This window comes from Felis catus, chromosome A1, assembly GCF_018350175.1.
Source record: "Felis catus isolate Fca126 chromosome A1, F.catus_Fca126_mat1.0, whole genome shotgun sequence".
NCBI lineage: Eukaryota > Metazoa > Chordata > Mammalia > Carnivora > Felidae > Felis > Felis catus.
The window spans coordinates 193824344-193838458 of NC_058368.1; the positions used below are offsets into that span (position 1 = coordinate 193824344).

The 14115-nt window shown below is 38.8% G+C and overlaps 1 long non-coding RNA gene across 1 annotated transcript in view; it reads left to right on the forward strand.

Annotated features, from left to right (window-relative positions):
- The first annotated feature begins 1673 nt into the window (after positions 1–1673).
- Positions 1674–14115, forward strand: part of LOC123379845 — a 58902-nt gene continuing 46460 nt past the window's right edge. Inside the window, exon 1 of the long non-coding RNA XR_006584759.1 lies at positions 1674–1825. This is a non-coding gene — a long non-coding RNA (uncharacterized LOC123379845). The remainder of the gene's footprint in view (positions 1826–14115) is intronic.

Genomic DNA, 14115 nt, shown 5'->3' on the forward strand with positions numbered 1-14115 from the left:
CAGAAATGGAAAGAGCCTTATATAAGGGGTACCCTTATATAAGGGTAATAGACAGGGGTTTTGGTTTTGTTTTTTCCAAAAGTGACCATATGACATTGGATGAAGGTGAGGAGGATCGTAATGACGATGATAAAGATTCATCCAACAGGTATTTATTCTGTGCCTACAAATGCATTAGACATTAGTCCTGACTCTGGGGATACATTAGTGAACAAAACAAACACTGCCCCAGTGGAACTAGCTTCCATTCCATCCGTATGAGGCAGACCAGAAACATGATAAAGAAGTACAGTATATAGTAAGTGACGGGGTGAAATGATGGTTAATTCTGTGTGTCAACCTGGCCAACTGTCAAGTGCCTCGATAGTTGGTCAGATTTCACTCTGGATGTTTCTGTGTGGGTGTTTTTTTAGATGAAATTAACATTGAAAGGGGAGAGTTCTGAGTGAAACAGATTACCCTCCATAATGTGAGTTGTCCACCTCCAAGAAGTTGAAGGCCTGAATAGAACAAAGACTAACCTCCACGGGATAAGAAGGAATTCTGCCCGAAGATGGCCTTTGGACTTTAACTGTAGCATCTGTGCCTCCCTGGGTCTCCCACCTACTGCCTGCAGATTTGGGTCTTGTCAGCTTCATAACTGCGTAAGCCAATCCCTTAAAATATCTCTCTGTACACACACACACTGGTTGATTCTGTTTCTCTGGAGACCACTGACTAATACAGGTGATAAGCATTGTAAGAAATAACAGGAAATGGGAAAGAGTGATTGAGAGCCTATTGCTTTTTCCCTCGGATCTTCTGACCTCTTTACCTTCCACTCTGATTCCAAAAATGTGGGTTTCAACTTAGAATCTGTGCCTGTGTTTTGTTCTATAAGCAATGCAGGTGATTTTAATATACGGTCAGGATTTGGTTTGTTTAAAATAATGTGTCTGGATTAGAATCTGCAAGGTTTGTTTCCACATGGAGAAGATGATGATGATTGTCTCCTCAGGAGCACAAAATGACTTTGTTTTTCTTTATTATCAGAGTTTATGGTATTTCTGACCTACTAGGAGCACTAGAAGCTGTGTGGTTCAGCAATGCTCAAACTTTAGTGAGGATAAGAATCAGTTGGGATGATGGTTAAACTACAGATGCGTAGGGACCAGCCCCAGGACTCTGATAGCTAAGCTTGGGCCTAGGATTGTGCATTTCCCTGGCACCCTGGGTGATTGAGTTGCAAATAGATGGACAACCACTCCGAGAAACACTGGTCCAGTTCACATGCCTCAGCTGAGGCCCAGCACTGAGGTTTACAAAGGGCGACAGTAGTCCCCGTCCTGTCTCGCTCTCTCCTTGTCAGGTCCGGCCTCTTACCCTCCAGCTGGTCTCCCCTAGACCAGCAATATCAGCATCACATGCGGTCTTACAAGAAAAGCAACTTCTTAGACCCAGACCTGGACTCACTGCATCAGTAACGCAAGGCCCGGAAATCTGGATTTCACCATCCCTCCAGGTGGTCCTTAGGCATACTGATTTGAGAACCACCACGCTCCCCTGCGTTCCTCTGAGAGCTGCTGGGTCAGCACGTGGCAGTCAGGCAATAGCACGTGCCCTTACTACAGGTGTTAGGAATTTCCTTGATTATATGGCGTGACCCACCCCATGTTAGCCAGGTATTGTCCATCAGCAGCTCTGAGGTCCTGTTTGACCGAACTGCTGAGTCCTGCTCTTCTTGCCAGTCTTTTTCCAGCCAGTCCTCCCTGTGGACCCTAATGCCTGCTCGTCCATCTTTCCCTTGATGCTCACAACGTGCACCTACCCTCAGACCAACACCAGGGTGAGTAATTTCTGGTTGTTAGATGTGAAATGTATCTCATTTATGAAGAGAAACAAGGACTTGTGTCAGAACCCGGCCTAAGAATTTCAAAGCATTCGTACGTGGAGAGTAAGGTACTTTGCCTCTGAATGACGCCGGACTTGCAAAATCAAGGGTCAAAATTTCCTCCTGAGCTGCGTTTTTTTTTGCTATCAATGGACACAGATCAATTCAGACATTTTCTTTACTACGGGAAGGAGAGGGTGCAGAGACAGAGCTTTGCTCCTCCTGAACAGTTGCTTAATGATAATGATAATGAGCCGCATTTATATGGTATCTTTCATCCAAATAACTCTACAGGCTGAATTTATGCTCAGAATTGCTTAAAACATACTTCATAGAGTCCCAAGGGAGTATCTTTCCAAGCCCTATAACCCCTGCATTTGTTAAGTGTTCTGCGGGCTCCCTGCTTACACAGCCTGCAAAGAAAGATGGATAATGAGCAACGGCGGTGCTGTAATTAAGGCTACAGACTGACGGAAAGGAGATTTGATCTGTTCTCACTTTCTGGGGTGTCACTGGTCCAATTCATTGATGTTTTTTTTTTCGGATTTTCCATCTTTCTCAGGGGTTCTCTGGGGAAGAATTACATTAGAGTGTGGGAGGTGTGTAGTTGAACTACTAAAAAGCAAATGTGGATATTTCAGACCTTTGTAGGAGAGTGGAGCTCTGTGGACTCACTCCTCTCTGATGAGTCCATTGCTAGGAATCTGCTTCCCAGCAGTAAGGGAGAGAAAACCAAGTTGAAATGTGTGGAGTCTTATGGTGAATTATCGAGCAGGGAGAGAGTCTGTGACCACTAAGCACGTTGCTTTTTTCTCAGTTTCTAGTAACTGTAGAGTGCTAATTTTGGCTATGGTATGCATGGATTTGTGTTGAGGCACGAGGGGGGTGATTGGGAAACCTAGTGTGACTGGGTAAGATGGCCTGCCTTCAATAGGGGTTTCCCCTTTCCATGCTCATTAGAATGACTTGTTGGGCAAATAAAGGACAAAGGGAACTTCATCTGTGAGGTTGTAATGCCTTTTCAAATCCTGGAAACAAATAGGAAAATGGTTTCAGCTCTAGATGGTAGGTACAGAAGTATTTTTGTCATAGTTTTTGTGTTTATCCCTAACTCTTTAAAAGGCCAAGAACAAAAGGTCTCAGTGACTCCTTTTAGAACTATTGACAAGGTCATTTTCTCCTACAGTATGACCTAAGGCTCATATTATTGAAATTTCCTCTGGGGACCCTGGTAGATGTCCTTGGGTACGTTTTATATACAGTCTCTGGAAAACTTATTTCCTGAGTCTGCTTCTATTTTATAACTCTAAGCAAGAATTTGTCCAGCAAGTATCTACTCCATATCTACTTCGTCCTGTTCCAGGTCACTCACAAGTTCTGTTATTCAGGTCCAATTCCCAACCTGGGGTGATTAATAAAGGGGCAATAATCTTGGCTACGTTTCTCTAGTACTTTTTGCATAACATATCTGAGCCATGGGTTTGTGCATTTTTTACTTTAATTCTCCCAATCATACATTTTGTACTTGAGGAAACTGAAGCTCAAGATTCTTTGAAACTTGAAATAATTTACTCCAGACTACATAGTTAGAAAGTGATGAAGCCAACATTTGGACTCAGGTATATTTGACCCTAGTGCCTGTATTCTTGATAACCATGCTATATCAAGACTCATTTATTTGAGGTTTCTTAATTACATAAAGACACAAATCCAGAAGATAAGGTTTCAAGGACAGTAATTTTATAGTCAGTTATGGAAAAGGCTTGTAACGACTCCTCTGACTCTGGATTTTGTTTTCCAAGTGCTTGGTCTGTACATTTTAGGCCATTGACGGTTTGAGATGGTCTCCTCTATCTCCAGTCTTGTCTTCTGTAAGAACCTAAGTGCTTCCCATCCACATGGTTTCTTGCTTGATTTCTCCAGGCCAGTGTACAAAGATGCTCTCCATTTTTCACCTACAGCTCCTTCAGTAAAATATGTGTTCCAGTTGTCCTGGCACAACCTTTCTCTTCGCAAGTATGTGATCAGGCTAGGGATTTATGCTTTCTGAGGCTGCCCAGTTCATAGCACAGAGTGAAATGGAGTGGTAAAACTGACTGCTAGGTAGGGCATCATTAAATGGGCTGAAAGCTGACAAACTGACAAGGAGTTCATGAGTCATTGCTAGTCAGTTTCCTGGAATCTTTTCTTTTTCTATAACAGTTTTCCTAAGAACAGAGATATACATACCTATGTAACTCCAGATATGCTTCAAATGACCCTTAAAGGCTACTCACCTTTTTCCTTGATTGGCAAGTGCCCTTAAGTAAGGGTTAAACTATTTCATCCCTTAGGGGTAGTAAAAAATTCATACCATTTGGACGTGAAAACTTTGGATTAGGGGACATAGCAGGCACGTGTCGAATAAATAAATGAATTAATGAAGGCAGTGTTTTCTAAAGGTGGAATGAATACCACAAATATGCAGGTGGGTTGGGGTGTCATGGACATTTTCTGAACTTTAATAGTTATATTTAATTGGTATTAGAATGAGAGAAATGAATACATGAAAGTGTACACTAGAGTAAAATTTAAGTAAAAGTGAGTTATTTTGCAGAAAATAGAGTTGAACAAATATGGCATATATTCATACTTAACAGATGAAACTCTGTCTTCAGAAACAGTAGGTGAATTTTTAATAAGATGTACATTTTAATAATTCAAGTAGAAATAGAAAAGATGTGTTGAGTGTAGAGGCAGGAGCCATTGAAATGAAGAGGGGAGGAAAAGATCCATGCCTGATGCTATGAATTTAAAGAACGCTGGTTATTCCATGTTTTGTCTATAGGTTTATCCTCTCTTCTTTATTAATTGGGTTCTTACCATCATCCTGTCTAGGAAGCCCTATTACCAGAGGTTAGAAAAGTTTTGCAGCTGCTGTTTGTTGAGATAAATCCCATCCTCATTTCTTGGGACCAAAAAAATAAATAAATTTATTTTTTCCTCTGGGTGGGAAATAGATAAGGAGGGAAGAATTCCAGGAAATCTGAAGGCATGACGTTTTATCCAGTAAAAGTCATGAAGCAGTCATGGTGGGCCGAGGGACTGGCATCACTTTGTAATGACCTCCTAGTCTTAGAAATAATCCACAAAGACCTTAGAAAATCATTTTGTTTGGGACCATTTGGCTACTTTGAAGATGAGAGTATCTGAGACCCAGAGATAAGCAGTGACTTGAGGGAAGCCACACAGTGACTGGAAAATTCCCCTTTTCATCAGTTTGGGAGCTGATGATGGATGCATACAAGGTGTTTAAGTAGCCCGGGAGTTCCTGGGGACAGACAGCTTTGGGGAGAGGTGTAAGGAAATGTTTCCATAAATCTCCTTTTGGTAGTTGAGAAAGTTGGACTATATATTCTCCAGGTATGTCCAGCTTTTTATTTTAGTAAAGCAATAACTAATTTTCTTGAATCAAAGACATTTGGGGAATATAACCAAAACTATGAATCTTCTCCCCAGAAAAACATGTGGAGAGCTAAATTTTGCATTTAATGGGATATAGCCTTCCCCTCATTTTAATGTTAAGACCCCTGTAGTGGGCTAAATGGTGGCCCCCAAAAAGATGTGTCCATATCCTAGTCTCAGAAACTTATGGATATTACTTTATATGATAATTGTGAATATTAACCTATATGCCAAAAGATGTGATTCAGTGAAGAATTTTGAAAGGAGGATCTTATGTGGATTATCCAGGTAGGCCCTAAATCCAATGATAAATGTTCCTAAGAGAGTGAAGCAATCAAAAGTGGAGAAAGAAATATGACCATGGAGGCAGAGATGGGCATGGTGTGGCCACTAGTCAAGAATGCCAAAAGCCACCAGAGGTAGTAAGAGGCAAAGAATGGATGGCCACACGAGCAACTTGATTTTGGATTTCTGTCTCTAACACTGTGAAATAATAAGTTTCTGTTGCTTTAAGTCATCCAGTTTGTGATAATTCATCATAGCAGCCAAAGGAAATAAATAGAACCCCCTACTTGAGAAAGTAAGCATGAAGCTCTCAAGAGCTCAAGATTAAGAAACATGTGCAAAGAAGGGGCAGCATAATTTTCACTATGCTGGCTGTGTCCACATGACCTTCAGTTTAAATTTTCCATACATCTAGTTCTTTTCTATCTACCTGGACTTATTTATTTTTCCCATGTCTTTTGATCTATGTGAATGGAAAACTTTCTGAAGAATATGTCTTTCCCTCATCTGATGGGGATAAACCTAAGAGTCATGATGGATGCATTCTGGTATAAACTGGCTGATTTGATATTTGCTGAAATATTTTATAATATTCCACAAAGTTTGATAAGAGATAATATGTTCCTATATTAACATAAATTTTAGCATATGTAATTAAATTGAAGAGGGTAAAGCAATAATTAGATCCTCCTTCTACGAGGAGATTACAAGAATAAAGAAATCACAGTTTGGATTGAATGATCAATGGAGAGACCAGAGAGAAGCAGAACCTGTTTCTGCTGGACAGGATTTGAAGAAAAACTCTATGTAAGACCAAGACCTGTCAGGAGATGAAATATTACTTTTGGATGAATGCTAACACTCAGCCTGAGCCCTTAGGTGGCTGGTTCCCTAACTTTCATGTGTTCAAGACTAGCCCCAAAAGCTTATTAAGATGCAGATCCCAGGGCCTTTCACAGCCATCTGTCAAATCACCTTAAGGAAAAATGACTAGGGCATTGACTATTTATTTATATTCTTTATTTGAGAGAGAGAGAGAGAGAGAGAGAGAGAGAGAGAGAGAGAGAAAGAATCCCAAGCAAGCTCCACACTGTCAGGGCAGAGCCCAACATGGGGATTGAGCCCATGAACCATGAGATTATGACCTGAGCCTAAATCAAGAGTTGGATGCTTAACTAATTGAGCTGCCTAGGTGCATCAGAACACTGACATTTTATTAAAAAAATTTTTTTTAATATTTATTTTTGAGAGAGAGAGAGCATTAGTGGGGGAGAAGCAAAGAGAGAGAGGGAGACACAGATTCCAAAGCAGGCTCCAGGCTCCAAGCTGTCAGCACAGAGCCTGACGTGGGGCTTGAACCCACTTACTGTGAGATCATGACCTGAGCCAAAGTCAGATGTTTAACCGACTGAGCCACCCGGGCACCCCAGGGCACTGACATTTTAAACAAGCTTCCCAGTGGTTGTTTTTCAAGTAATCCATGTGGAATATTTTCAAACTTAATACCTCACAGACTCTCCAGAGCACTGTCTTGATGGGACCCAAAGAAAGGTTATTAAAATCTAAGTGGAAGAAGTCATTGATAGTACCTCCTTTGCTACCCTGTCCAACTAGAGAGAATGATCATATCCTGAAACTATCGTGTATTGGTACTGGCTTGGGAGAGGAAGAATAATAGGTGATTGGTTTAACTTTTTTTTTTTTTTTGTCTAAACTGACATCCTGTCTTTTGTTAACTGTCTGGTGTTTGGTGATTAATTTGATCACGTGGACGTGTCGGGTAGATCTGAGAAAAGATGACTGTCCCTTTTCCAACATCCACCAAGCCAGGTTATAGCCTCCTGAAACTCTTATGTGTGCCAAATTTTCTCTCTAGTCTTATTTCTAGTACCTCTGCATGTGCAATATTCCTACTTCATTCAGAGTTGCTAGTAGAAAACAGTAGAAGCTGCCTCTAGTTATCTTAAAAAGAAAATTAAATTTATTGAAAGAATATATGGTAGTTAACAATAACATTCAGGGGGCCAGTGAGCAAAGCTTTGAGGCTCTGAAGCCAAGAACAATACTCAAAATCATGTCTCAAACTGCTCCAGTGAAGATATTCTATACCTGGTTGCTTGGAAATGGCCCCTACCTCCTTAAACTTCCAGCTTCTGACTAATAGCTCGCAATAGGAACATTTGATTTGGCAAACCGAAGTCATGTGTTGATATCTGAACTGGAAGGACTGATTGGAAGAAAGATCATGTGGTATTTGCAGCTTCAATACTGGTGGGCCAATTCTGCCTTAGATGGTAGGAAACCCCTCAAACTTGGGAATAGGTTCAAGTATTACATGACCAATTTTTTTTTTAATTTAACTTTTTTCTTGCCTCCTCTATAGTGCTTAACCATTCTTCAAGTGCCAACCCAAATTTAGTTTCCTCTACAATTTTCTTAGTAACCCAAACCACACTGACTTCTCTCTAGTCTATCTCATGACTAGACTGAGGCCTGTCTGCAGTTGCCTCATGTGCATATGTCTGTTTTCCCAAAATCAATTGTCAAAAATTGGCTACTTAAACACCTAAGTGTCAGAGATCATGTGTGGCTCTGTTGGAGGTCATCAGCTAATACTTGTTGCTTGGTTTCGGTAATTTATATTTTTCTGGGTAAAATCATTACCTGTGGTCTGGGAGATGAATATAAGCATAATAAATACAGCGTTTAATAGCAGGAAGATGAGAAGCTAACACAGCATGGACTCAATCACAGAGGAAATAAACTTTGGAGAAAGACTTAGAAAAATGTGTGACCTATTCTAACTATGAGATCACTTTCAAAGTGACTGGAAGATCATATTTAAATCAGATAAATAGCCTTTTTGTCTAACAGCAGACCCCACTTGAAATTTTCCCATAATTTTTCTGTGCTCTTGGGGTAGGCACAGTGGGATAGAACATAAGTGAACACTTTATAGAAACTTTCTTGTGAGCTTGTTCTTCTAATGATGTCCCTTGCACAATAGTGTCTATCATATTCTGTCTTTGAAATATTTAGGGAAATGTATCTCTACTTTCTTCTCCAGTCTCATCAGAGTTTGAACAAACATCAGTAATTCCTTTGCATTTAAATCTGTCATTAGCAAAGGACTCGATATTTGAGTAACCTCGGGTTCCCTGATCTGATCAACAGCCTGTGAGAACAGATGAGATCACACTAGTTGTTATCTGACAAATTAATTTCCTTCAAATTTCCCTCAAATGATCTTCCCTATGAAATCCAGATAGAGAATTTTCCTCTTCTTCCCCTACCTATGAGGAGGGTTTTCTCAAATCACCAGAAAGGTGTGCATGGGTGCTTGTTGTGTCTATGCTGCAGAGCACCAAGCTGCACGGGGTATATTAGCTAATGTGGGAGCCTCCCTGGCATCATGGCTGTACAAGGTATGTGGTGTGTAGTCAAGCGAGGGAAAGCTACTCAGCCCTTAGCAGTTAATCATTAGATGGTCCTCAAAGCATGCTACTTGGGTCTGCCAAGTTTCTTCTAATAAAGAAACTGCACAGTTCTTTAGTCTTTCAGGAGTAACTAGAATCTTCTTCCTGCCTCTTCTCTCCCTCTTTCAACTCCTGTCTTGACATATTTAGGATCAGGTAAGTATGGATCCATAACCGCTATCCCAGTATATGTCAGATCTAGACTTCTCTGCTGTGATGACTATGTCATTACTACTACATCAAGATGGTTCTGCTTGGTATCTTCATTCTGTGGAATGCACAGTCTTGCAGGAGGCCCTCGACCTCCACTCAAAGGGATTCACAGCTTCAGCAAGCTGAGGAGGAGATTTGAATGTATGGGGGTGAAAAAAGGAAGTGGGAGGACAGACCCTTCCAAGTAGTCCTGTCCTGAGACCTCAAACTTTTAAATGATAATGTCCCTTGTTCCCAATCACTTCCTGAGCATGATAATTTGCTTCTAAACCTGATCAAAGATATTGCATAGAAAGGACTGTTAATAAACCTCTGCTTTTCTATTTCTTCAACTTATGTTGTCCTTGTTCATGGAAAAATCTAATGCTGAAATCTTGACTCTCAGGAGGCTGACCATGAAGACATTGAATACTATAGCCACTGAGACAGCAAATCTCACCAAGAAAATGTCTATATAAGTGTCTGGTTCCTCATGCCTAAGCCAGGTACTCCCGGAGTATTGACTCCTTAGGCTGAAAGTTTCTATTTTCTCTGTTGTGTTCTTCTTCCCATGGCATCTTTGCCCCAGGAATCCATGGATTTGACATGGAAGCAGAAAGAGTGAGTCTTGAGAGCCCAGTGTAGTAAAAGCAAAGGCAGATGTGGGCTAAGGAGATAGAAACCTAATTGGAACACCACACTCTGAGAAGACTCCGAAACAAGGACAGGTTAGGTACATCACAAATTGTTTTATTTAACAGGCACTTACTGAACATTTTTTATGTGTAGGCATTGCACTATGCTCAAGCATAGTAGTTATTAGAGCTGGGCATTGGATCAGCTGTAGTTTGTTTTATTTTAAAATAACCATGTTGGGTCCTGCCCAAACCTACCTATACCTAATCAATTTCTTTGGGGATAGAGTCTGCAGATCTAGATGGAAACAAAATACTCACACACACACACACACACACACACACACACACACACACACACAAATTTCCATAATTGATTCTATGCTCATTCCTTTTTAATAGCTTTTTAACCATAGTGTCCAAATGGAAAATTCACAGTTCTTGTTCTTGAGATGTTAACAGCCTAGTAGCAAGGACTAGTAAATATCTCAACAGTTAGAACAAAGTGAGTCTTCTTTACTGATTTAGAATGTTCATGAACAATGTATTTAAATTTGTCCCCCATCTTCTTATATCCATGAAAAAAGGAAATGGTGTCATTTTCTTAACTAAAACCTTCTTTGGTTTGGAATCAAACCAGCATCATGGTAATTGGAACTTTTCTCTTTTTTTTTCTATTTTTTGTACTGATCTGATAATAAAACAATGAAGTTCTCCTTGCTGGATAGTGTCATTTAGGGTGGATGTTTAAAAATCTTTTCATTGAGGTGAAATCTGGTTACTTCTTTTAATTAGTTTGTTTCAATTTTCTACTGTTTTGGGTTGTTTTGATAATTGCTGTTTTTCTAGAAAACCTGCCATTTTGTTTTCTATTTATCTCTGACATTCAGACAACAGATAGAAACTCTGTCCTACTACCAGTTAGGTCTCTTTCTTCTTTCCTAGTATTTGTTTTCCTCCAATAAGCCCTAGCTAAACCTTTGTCTATTTTCTAAAGATAAAGCTTTTGAATTTATTTGCTTTTATTTACTTTCACATTAGGTCTTCTATTAGATGAGTTTCTGCTTTTATCTGTTTTTCATTTGGTTTATAATGTACTATTTCAGCTTTTGTAGATGAATATTTGTATTTATTTAAAACCTTGCTTTAAAAAAAAATTGAGCACGGCTATAATTCTACTTCCGAGTACCATTTTTAAAATCTGCTTCCTACTGGTTGTAACATAGGATCTTTCAATTGTCATTTGGCTATAAGATTATCATTTGTAACTTGATTTTCTTTGCATCACATGAGAGAGTTTAAGCTTCCAAATTTAAGACTCTCTTCTTATTGCTGATTTCTAGTCAAACTCTATTGCTGTCAGTGATCCTTTGTGACATGGTACCTAGTCTAGCTTTCTTTATGTTCTCTGAGTATTGAAACATGTATATCTATTGCTTATTAGGGGCAGGAACTTGTATACTCAAGTGTGCTACCAAATTTTCTTAAATTAATACTGCCCAAAATAATATTAAAATAAAATTATTACAAGTAGCTTAGAAATCTTTTACTAATTTTTTCTTACACTTTCGTGACCAAGCATATTCAAGAGCATGCAAGATCTTTTAATTTTGAAAATAATTCAGACTGCCAAACAAATTGCAATAATAGTAAAAGAATGTATACATATTTATCTAGATGCACCAACTGTTACTATTTTACTCCATTTGTTTTATGTGCATACTCTATGCTTGCAAATGTATATACACATATTTTTTTGAATAATTTAAGGATAAATTATATCATGGCCCTTTAAGCTGGATACTTAAGTATGTATTTTTTTTTAATAATAGGGATATTTTCTCAAATAACAAAGAGTAGTTATTGGGTTCATTAAACTTACATTGACGGAATATGGATAGTATACTTAAGTGTTCCATTTTTGTCAGTTGACCCTATGTCTCTGATAGCATCTTGCCCTGATAGCACAGAACCCAGTCTGAAGGTTGATACTGCCTTTAGCTGACACGTCTCTAATTTGGTGTATTTCCATAGTCTCTCTTTGTCATTTATGATACTGACATTTTTGAAGAATAAAATATGTAGCCCCTCCCTTTTTTAATGCAATGTTTCTCCTTTTGGTTTTATATGTTATTTGCTTAGGATTGATTTATAAATGATGACTTCTCAGTCGACAAACCACCTAGGTAGCATGTCATTTTCAAGGCATCACCTTGGAGACACCCTATGTGTGTCTGCCCCTCATTAGTGATCTCAAGTTTGATTACCCAAAGTGTGGTCTTACGTCTCCGTTGAATGATATATATGTTATGTGTATGTATATAATTATGTCTATAATTTATTTATTTTTTTACTTTACAACTGACTAAGACAGATTAAACAGCATAGACCCCATGCACAACTTGGTGTGGATGTTGAGCTTGATTGACAATGCCAGACGCATATCAAGAGGGGGTGAACAAGATAAGTTACCCAAAGAGGTGTTTTTTATTTGTCTGGAGGAAACAGGACAGGTTTCCCAAGCTGGTCCAAACACGGCTTGAGAGAGAATAAGGAAGGGAAGGGGGTGTAGCCTGGATGAAGATTTTCATAGGTGGGCGGAGGCTTAATTGACTTGAAACTCCTGTCAGCACCAAGAGAGGGAACACCTGGCTTTCTTACAACCTTTCCCAGATGGGGGCCAGAAAGGGAAGAGAGAGGGTTGAGGCTTATAGCCTATTGACAAACATCAAATAATGAAGTCAGGCTCTTCACTGCAGAAGTCATGTCTTGATTCTCAGCATAATATCCCACATTAATGATACTTGCACACATTGGTCTGTTATGTTCAAAGAACATTGCTGATTTTCTATCATCCTCACCCCGCCCCCCTACGTTTATCAGTCAGCCCTCAATGTTTTACTGTCAGCAAGAGCCCTCCCTCCAGAATCTGTCCTCTTTCTTAGGACTGTATGGTAATCTAGTGACTTCAAAATGAAAGTTTAATTAAAACAACTGTAATTGTTTTTGTAGTCACCTAAAATTTTACCAGTATTTTAAATCAAGATTTGTGTTCATCGTACTTGTGTAAACTGCATGCCTTCCCTTTGAGTTCACTTTTCTTTCAATAGTTTTTTTGGTTTGGATAAATTATCTTAGTCTTCATATGCCTGTAAAGTCTTTATTTTGTTCTGGGTTTTCAGTGATTGGTTTGGTAACATTTCTTGAATGACTGCTTTTCCTCAGCCCTGCCCAGAATGGACCTCTATTGTTGCTAATGAAAAGTCCGTTTTCAATTTAATTGTCATTCCTTTGAAGATAATTGGTCTCTGATCCTTGGTAATATGTAAGATTTTTTCCCCCCTTGGGGGTGATTCTACTGTGTCTACATGTGGACTTAACTCTAATTATCCCTCTTGCCACTAGCAGTTCTTTATTAATCCAAAATGTGATTTTTTTCTTTCATTCTAGAAAAAAAAATCTACTTATATTCAACTAACGCTTTTTCATCTTTGCTTCTTTGTTCCTTTTATGTGTTAGAATGCTCAATCTATCTTTCCTATCTTTTCTTGTTCTTTCATCATTCTTTCTCCCCTCTCTATCTCTCTGGTTATTGTTGCCTGCTGGGCAGTGTTTGGGATAAGATGTTTACAACACAGAGAGCTCTATCCCCTTCTTTAATAATGGGAAGTTTTTGTTGTTGGTTTGCTATTTAACTCAATAGAAGAACATCTATTGGTATTGTTCTCGGACAATGATGCTCTGAAGATTTCATTGATGCTATTTAATTGACACAGTTTCCAGGGTAGCAAACAACTTGAATAGTAGTACTTGTATTACTTCCATTTTTTGTGTTTGTTACTTTTAACATTACCCTCCTTAATATGTTTTCTTCTCACTCCTCCATACTTGGGTGATTTATTTCTTGAAAATTTATCCAGTAGCAAATTTTGTTGTGGGGGAGGACAAAAAATCTGGTGAAGACTCATTTTTGATCCTGAATGTTATTTTGGACTCTGATTTTGAGGGCATACTTATCCATGAAATTATCTTTGTTTTAAGTTCATATAAATATCCAGTTAAATGACTGATTGGTCAACTATTTTTAGGTTTAGATTAATGTGAATTTCAAGCTTAGTACAAATAATGAATACAGTTCTGAGTTTAAGCCAGTAGTGATTTTTGACACTATGAAAGATGTTCTCCATTTTAACTATTATTGAAAAAGTTAAAC